Source organism: Elaeis guineensis, chromosome 5 (genome assembly GCF_000442705.2).
Source record: "Elaeis guineensis isolate ETL-2024a chromosome 5, EG11, whole genome shotgun sequence".
Lineage (NCBI taxonomy): Eukaryota > Viridiplantae > Streptophyta > Magnoliopsida > Arecales > Arecaceae > Elaeis > Elaeis guineensis.
In genome coordinates, this window is record NC_025997.2 from 20,133,779 (window position 1) to 20,140,402 (window position 6,624).

The window sequence follows — 6,624 nt, forward strand, 5'->3', positions numbered from 1 at the left end:
GATCTCCTCGAACCGTCGCTCGTAGTCGTCCGCTCGTCGATGCTGGGAGACCCCAGGGGTGGAGCCTCCGGAAGATTCTGAGAGAGAGGCCGACGGCGTGCGCGACCGTTTCTCCTTCCTTGCCCGTTCCAACGGGGAAGGGGAGGGCCGCTGGGACCGTCGGTCGTCGCGCCATGGTCGTCCCTCCTCTTCTCCGTGGGAGCGCTTTTGGGGGCGCTCGCATGGAGGCGACAGGGATCGGCGCGGTCGTCGGCGGGTGCTCCTGGAAGGCATAGGTCGGGCCGCCGGTTGTTGCTGGAGGCTTTTGACTGCGTCGGTCAGTACGGTCATCTGCCGTACGATGGCCGCAATCTGGGCCTCCGTGGTCACTGCAGGGCGTGGAGAGCTAGGCTCCACCGCCGGTGGGGGCGGAGAGGCCTCTTCCCGGCGGGAAGAGCGCCTCGCCGACCCAGTGACTCTCGATCGTTGAGCTCTTGTCTTTGTCATGCTGTTTCCCCTTCCTGGCGCGCCAATCTGTTGCGGCCAATCGCCTCGTCGCCCGATCGCCGGGAAGCGTGCACCTGCAAAAGGAAGTCCGCACTGACCGGAGGCGGCCCCGGCGGGGACCCTCCGACGGTCAAGTCAGAGAGGTGACTGGGCAACAGTGAAATGCAGACAGAGAGCTCTGAGAAAGAGAGAGGGAGAGAGAGAGAGGAGCGAGCCTGCGTATGTGGGAGAGACGGACGGATCGACCCCTTGCACTGTTGCCTTCCCCGGTATATATAGTGGAGCACGGTATGGCGCCATCATTAATGGCGCGGACAAGTGAGGAACTGTCAACTCACTGTAGACTGTGAGAGCCGCCGTGAAAATGTCATGTCGCCGTGTAGCCGTCTAATCACCAGGGTTGACCCGGCTCTCGGCGGGACAATGCCCCTAGGTAACTGTGCCGCATGTCCGTGTCAGAGCTGACAATGTCTGGCGGCCGTACGGCGGTTGGAGGAGTCAGCCGACCCTAGGTCGGCAGCTAGCAGAGTGGCGTCGGGTTCCTCCAGCAGTAAGTCGGGCGGTCGGGCCCTCCGGCGGTCGGTCGGGCGGTCGGGCCCTCCGGCAGTAAGTCGGGCGGTCAGCCAGTCAGGGTCGGCCGTCAGAGTCGGCCAGTCGGAGTCGGTCGGTCGTCCGTCGGGGTCGGCCAGTCGGTCGGTCGGCCAGTCAGAGTTGGCCAGTCGGAGTCGGCCGTCGGGGTCGGCCAGTCGGAGTCGTCCGGTCGGTCGGTCGGCCAGTCGGTCGGTCGGCCAGTCAGAGTCGGCCAGTTGGAGTCGGCCGTCGGGGTCGGCCAGTCGGAGTCGTCCGGTCGGTCGGTCGGCCGTCGGAGTCGTCCGATCGGTCGGTCGGCCAGTCGGCTCCTTCGACCGTAAGTCGGTCGGTGGGTATTCCCCAACAAGAAGTATAAGAAAGTGATGCATATGTAGTACCGTGTAACATTGAAGACAAGCCCACGTTCCAGATTATATAGTTTGTAGAGAAATATATCATGATGACCCCTTTGGCACTGTATATAATCATCAGTGCTGACCAATGATGAAGTGGCTGGTATGGGCAAGTAAAAGATGAAGATCGATGCTGACTCCAAGAATGTTGAAACAGGTACTCAAGTAGCAGCAGTGAAGAACATGATGATACAAGACAATTAGAGCTAAAGGTCCTATATCTTGAATATACTGAACAGTGACACTCAACAACCTAATATATGTAGTATGCAATGATAAAACTATGGACAAGTATGCATAAATCCTTGTAGACTAATATTGAAACCTAAGTAGTATGACATGAAAAGTATGACAGGCTGTTGTACCGAGAAGACCAGCAGCTTAACTGTGTTGTCTAGGAAGAAGAGCTCTGATGAAAGCACACTTTACAGTTGACAAAAAGTTTGAAGATTGATATTATGAAAGAACCAAAAAATAATCCCTATACCATGTGGACGCTGTGAAAAGGTATCTGTAACAAAAGCTCCGCAGCAGCCACAAATGTGTAAGAATAAACCTTGAAGAAGAACCAAAGCTTCAGCAATATGTGGCTTTGAAAGACAAAAAAAATGAAACTATATATACAAGAAGATAGTAAGAGAATGAATCGCCTACTGGAAACCGAAATATTTGAAGCTGTACTAATAGATAAATTCGAAATAGAACTATAAGAGAGAACCAACAGGCCCTGGATGAAAGATACCACAGAGCAAGGCTAGTAGGTAAACAGGCATGCCAGATGCCATGCCAAACCAAGAACCACTTTACTCAAGAGCCAAGCAATATGGTCAATTTGTCTCAAAAAAACCCAACTCCTGCACCAGCCTGTAAAAGATGAGACAAGTGAATTGGCAAGAAATCTCCCTGTGCAAACACAATATCCCTTGTAAGAGCTAAATTGGCAATAAAATCAACTACTTGATTGCCTTCACGACAGATATGAGAAATCTGAAAGAATAGGAGAAGAGGATGTAACTAAAGTAGAGATGCTAGAGAGCTAGTGTATAACAGCCAAGGAGTGTCCTTCTAATCATATATGAGATAAATGAAGGAGAATGATTACCCCCCGAAGCCCAAACCAAGCAGCAAGTAGCGCAGCATGATGCACAGAGTACAAGTTAAATTACTATTTACCTACTCCCTGGATAAGTCTTCTGCAGTGATCGCACAACACAAATCCAACAACTACTTTCGACTGATGTACCGCAGCATCCAAATTCAGCTTGCAAGCTCTTAAGAAAGGGGGTGACCATGAGACCACACACGGAGAAAAAAAAGTAACAGCAGAGGAGGTATCACCCCAGTTCCTGGATGGAGCTACAAAAGAAGAGACATTAGCTGCGCAAGGATAATTAAAAGCGTTAAAGTACAATTACCACAGCAATTATGCCAGAGTAGGAAAAAAAGGGTGAAATATATGCTCATTCCATGCTGCCCAAATCAACCAAGCAATAGTGGCACCGACAGCATGTTGTTAAGAAATATTCCAAGTCCTACTTTCAAATATCAAATCTTTCACAAGTAGTGATGACGAGCAAGAATGGATGTTAAGAAACGTTAGCCAGCGACTAGGAGGAATGTTTGTTAGACAGCCATGGATCCATAAGCATATTAATGTGAGAGCTTTCTCCTATCATCCACTGGAACTGATCCTGAATTAATTTCCCATTAGTAAGCTCCACATTAAGACGAGGAATGGGATTTATGATAATCAAGCCAAGTGCCATGAAATCTATATTTAGTAGACAAAATACGAGCCCAAATGGAAAAGGGACACAAAACTAATTGAGCCGCAAGTTTACACAAAAAAAGCTTGGCGGCAAGCAAGGAGATTATTAATTCCAAGACCACCCTGGGCCTGAAGAGAACACACAACAGGCCAAGATAAAGGATGGAACTCATGAACATCAGAATCATGTCCCCGTAAGAAAGCACGGAACTTCTTGTCAAGATTATGAAGAATAAAGATAGGGACGAGAATCGAGGACATAGAAAACATAGGAATGGATATTAAGACAGATTGAACAAGGGTAGCCCGCCCGGCTCAGTATAAGATCTTCCACTTTCAAGATGCAAGCTCACCATTTATTTTATCCAAAAGAAATCTGAAATCAAAAGACCTCAAAGCCGTACCAACAATGGGCACATCCAAATACCTCCAAATATCCCCCACTTCCTGAAATTAAAACAGAGTTCGCAATCGACGCTTAACCGAATGCCATGTGGATGGGCTAAAAGTTAACTAGGATTTATGCATACTTATAGCTTGTCCAGATAAAGAACAATATGCATCAAGGATATAGAAAAGACAAACAATATTAGCCAAAGTAGCATGGATAACCATCAAGCAGTCATCCGCAAAAAAAAGATGAGAAATGTGAGGTCCACCCTGAGAAGTTTGATGACCTCGAAGCAAATGATGGTTAACTGCAAAATGCAAAAATCAAGAGAGCACTTTGGAATAAATGATAAATAAATATGAAGATAATGGATAACCTTGACATAGGTCATGATGTAGACAAAACCAAACAAAAAGCAAACTATTAATTAGTAGAGCAAAGTGGCACATTGACACAACAAGGCAATAATTCGAGGATGAAAACCAAAATGCTCTAGGATTTTGAGCAAGAAAGACCAAGCAATACGATCATAAGCCCTTTTCATATCTAATTTAATCATCGTAAGGCTTCTAGAAGGAGCATGCATCAAAGAATGGTAAAGCTCTTGACTCAACAATATTTGATTCATAATACCTCTCCCCTGGATAAAAGTACCCTGCTTTAAGGAGATAAGAGAAGATAAAATAGGTTTGAACTGATTAACAAGGATCTTGATCAAGATATTATATATTGTATTGCAAAGGTTAATAGGGCGATAATCCTACGGTGAAAGAGGTGAGTTGGTTTTAGGAATTAGAGTAATGTACGTTCGTTTTCAATCAAGAGATACTCTGACGGTATTGAAAGCATATCGCACAATGTGAATAAGATCCGAATCCACAATGTCCCAAAAAAATATAAAAAAGAAAGAAGGGAATCTATTAGGATCCAGGGCCTTAGCAGGATGCATGCTAAAATTAGCACGAATTATTTCCTCATCCATAAGTTTCCGAAGCAACTCATTATTAATCATAGATGTAACGTCAGAAGATGCAATAGGAACATCCAAAATTTGGACATCTGGTTGTAAAGACCAATGATCCTTGAAATAGTTAACCAAAACACGGCGAACAATGGATGGGTTGTTAACAATATCACCTTGAGGAGAGCAAAGTTGGGTGATCCGATTTTGATGATGCCTAAGAAGGATACACCAATAAAAAAATTTAATACTACAAAATAAGGCTACGACAGCGATTTTCAACCACTGCCGTAGCTCAAAAAATTGTTGCCATAGCCGACAACAGCGGTTAGATAACCGTTGCCACTATATCCATCGCCGTAGGCTTAGGGCAGCGATTTTTTGAGAAACGGTAGCAGTTTTATCAACTACTACCATAGAAAGGTATGGCAGTTGTTTTATAACCACTGCTATATCAACAGCTGCCATAGAGGCGAATATAGCGGTTGTCCAATCGCTGCTGTATACTTATGGCAATGGTTATCCAATCGCTGCCATAACTTAGCTATGACAGCAGTTATGCCAATCGTTGCCATAGATACTATGACAGCGATTGGAAACTGCTGCGTAGTCTTTCACCGGTCAAAAAGGTCGATAAATAATGGATAGTGGCCGATCGATGGGAGGGGTCGGTTGGGCCCATCAGGGTGGCAGTCGGGGGCGGTGACTGGTGGCATGCAGCTGGGGGCAGCTGTTGCCAGTGGCCAGTGGCGGCGGTGGCGATTGCCAGCAAGCGGCCAGGGGTGGCGGCAGTAGGTGGTCGGGGGTGGCAGGTGCCAGCAGGTGACCGAGGGTGGCAGCGGCGGCGGCAGGCTACCGGTGATGGCGGCGGCGATGGTTGCCGACGGACAGCGACGGCAGGCGATCGATGGCGACAGCGATGGTTGCCGACGGTCGGCAACGAAGACGGACGGGGGTGCTGGGTGGTTGACTACTTAAGTCGTTATATACAGGTCATTCATTTCTTTCACAACTAATGTGAGACTATCACAATCAACCATAGGTTGGATCTACGGCAGTGATTACGGATAATCACTGCCATAGGCTGACTTATGGTAGCGGTTATCAATAACCGCTATCGTAGGTCCAGTTTATGGCAGTGGTTGGTGATAACCACCATTATAAGTAGAGATATGGCAGTAGTTATACCTAACCACTGCCATAAGTGATATGACAGTGGTTAATAAACCGCTACCATAAACTTATCACAGCGGTTATTAGCAACTGCTGCTATAAAGATAGAATATAATTTTTTTTATTTTTTTCTAAATATAATATAATTTTAAAATTTAAAGTTCATCTTTATCGTTCATTATCTAAATAATTATCGTTAGAACATTATCACAAAAGACCATCTCGATTTGATAGTCCTAGATATGTCGATCATTAAAATTTGATTTCGACGGCTACGAATGGCCGTGTGATGATCTGATAGATAGAGACTATCGATGGATTCAAAAATTTATAACGATGATCTCAGTGATACTTGTATTACACTATCAAAATTTTATTTCAATCGAAAATAATTATCACGATCAATTTAGCATGGGATGATTTGGGTCGTTAAATGAAAAATGAATGATGAAAAGGCTAAATGGCATCCGATTATAAGATGATTTTTTAGATAAATTATCTTTACTACTATTTCGATTGTTTGTATGGTGATGATCGTAAAATTCAAACCGTACGTATATGAACGATTTAAAACTATATATTGCTTGCTACTCATTCTTAAATTCTCTAAGTAATTGTACTTGTGCTTTTGTAATATGTGCTCAAGTTAATTTTAATATATATACATAATTTGAATTTTATAATCACCACCATACAAATAATTATAGTACTAACAAAGATCATTTATCTAAAAATTCATCTCAATCAGACGACGATTGGCCTTGTGATCACTCATTTTTTATTTAACGGTCAAAATTATCCCATACTAAATTGACCATACTAATAATGTCTGAATGAAATAAAATTTTGATAGTATGCTATA